This window comes from Nelusetta ayraudi, unplaced genomic scaffold, assembly GCF_046127955.1.
Source record: "Nelusetta ayraudi isolate G7.1 ecotype Tasmania unplaced genomic scaffold, CSIRO-AGI_Nayr_v1 ptg000052l, whole genome shotgun sequence".
NCBI lineage: Eukaryota > Metazoa > Chordata > Actinopteri > Tetraodontiformes > Monacanthidae > Nelusetta > Nelusetta ayraudi.
The window spans coordinates 3,939,988-3,942,535 of NW_027466102.1; positions in this window are offsets into that span (position 1 = coordinate 3,939,988).

Consider the following 2,548-nt stretch of genomic DNA (forward strand, 5'->3'; position numbering starts at 1 on the left):
CTTTAAGGGCGTCGAGACGCATTTCACATTCACACGTGTAATTTCTGACGGAGGCCAGCGTTTGGTTTGGCTGCCTGACTTCTTTTTTTTTTTGCTCTCAAGTCAGACAAGCATCTGTCACAGATGCCCCCAGGCAACGGGGAAAAAAAAGCTTTAAACACATCAGGACTTGTTTGAGTGAAGGAATTATTAACAACAGCAACGTCTCATTATTTTATTGAATGTCACCATGTTTTGTTTTTTTTTTTTGATTGTTTTTGTTTTTTAAAAAAGAATCTTTTTAATAATATATTCAATAAATATACAGAACCGTTGACTTGTTTCATAAAAGCTTCCTCATATTTAGAAACTACATCGGGGGGGAGGGGAGGGGGGGAGGGATCCTAAACTGACTTTTATAGCTTTTCTTGAAGGAATCTTTTTTTTTTCCTTTTAAGGTAATCTTTGTTCGGATAAGAAGAATTAAGTCTGACGAGGTTAAATAAAAAAGATTTTGGATTTATAATACATGATAGGTAGGGGCTCCAACGCACTGACTCCCGATAAAGTACCATGCAGAGTGGATATGCGTGTACCAGACTGCATCGCTGCTGTAGCGACCACTCACATGATGTGCTCTTTAAAAAAAAAAAAAAAAAAAACTTCAGTTGTGAAAGCAGCAGATGTCGTACCTTTTTCCGGCAAGGAAAACATTCAACGAGCAACGGTGGGGAGGAGGCGGGGATTAGAAAAAAAAGGGGGGGAAAAAAAGCCAAAGTAAACCCAATGTGGCGACACTGTTCAGGGACATTTCGGTCTCAAGCTGAAAAAGCTCTGGGGGACTGGACATAAACATGGTTGGACACATCTAATACCGGAGAAGTCGTAATTAGCGACATGTTAGCAGCGTCAACATTTTGGGAAATATTTTCCTCAACTCTCTGGTGCAAATCTCCACCGCTGTTGCAATAGGCTAAGGCTGACTGTTGAAAGTCTGGAGCTCCTTAGCTTAGCTTAGCTTCGTTTAGCACAAAGGCAAACAGGAAATGGCAATCTTTAACAACAGAAAAATAGATGGCTTCCAAGTGTCTCATTTCCCGTCTTGGTGCTATGCTAAACAAAGCTGCCAGGACCTTTAACATGACTATGAGGAACTTGTGATTTTACAACACCATCATGACTTCTCTGATTCTTTCCTATCACAGCGAGTGAGTGAATTTTCACGTTGTTAAAATTTTTTGTTAATTACGTTTGTTAGCAACAGCATAGACTTTCTGTTGGAGTTAATACACTTACACGTTGTCATTGTCTTCACTTTTCTTCCCCGTCTTCATATTTAGCAATACTAACGTTTAGTATCCGTTTCCACTGGTGTCACTACCGCTTTTTATCCAAAGGAGGAGCTAGAATCAAGAAAAAGCCCAAAAAAAGTTCCTCGTAGTCGCTTTCATTTCAACGGCTACTCGAAACACACGTTGATCTTTTCACACCCAAGTTAATAGTCCTAATTCCCAAAATGTCGATTCTCTTTTTTGTTCACCTATTGATTTTTTTTTGTTTTTACTTTTATTACCAATAATTCTACTAGAATATGCAATTCCACTATGAAAATGTCTGAATAGTTACAACCTTTAGTTAGACATCCATACCTAGAACTTTATAGATTTTGGCAGCGACTCTTGAAATGCAATAAGGAGCAGAGTGTCCAATGGCTGGTTAAATATTACTAACAGTGAAACATGAACACTTTGACCTGGGACCAAATTTACAAACATTAGTAAACTATGGTATTTGAAAAAAAATTATAATAAAAACTACAAAAATCAGGCCATTTAAACACTCAGAGATCCTAGAAGCGTCAGCGAAAATGAAAACACGGTGGCTGTTTTTTCTCCATATTTTTTTTTCTATTTTCATGACAAAGTCGAGGCATTATGGTGACCGTTGAAGCGATTCCCTTGTTAGAACGTAGCGTTTGGCGAACGTGACTTCAGGGCCGACCCTGTGGAACTCCTCCGTTGAGGTCCTTTTTCTTTGATAATTTTTTTCAGTTCTTCGGGCCCGACGCGTCTCGTGTCTTCGGAAAATTACTTGCCGGCCGTAGACTTGGTTTTTTAAACAACTCCAACCCCCCCCCACCCACCCACCCGCCCCTTTAAAAAAAACAAAAAAAAACAAAAGAGAGAGAGAGAGAGGGAGGGAGGGAGACCACTCCATAAAATACTTTTGACCTTCAGTGCTTCTCTAAATGTAGATGTACACGAAGTACAGTTTTGTAACAGCGTTCAACATACTAGCTTGCGGGCCGCCCCGCGCCGCCACTCCCGGCTCTCCCAGTCGACAGTGAGCAGGACCCAGTAAGTCCGTGATTGGAAGGAACGGCGGCGCCGCCGCAGTTTGTAGTGCAGCCGCTCCCCCCTGTTTTCTCAGCAGGCCGTTAAGAGGTGCAAATGACATCTGTAGTGGTTGGCGATCGAGCGTGCGTGGGGAACACGAGCGAGGAGGTGGAGGTGGAGGTGGGGGGGCGGGGGGTGGGGGCGACGTCGGTTGAAAAGGCTGATTTTATTTT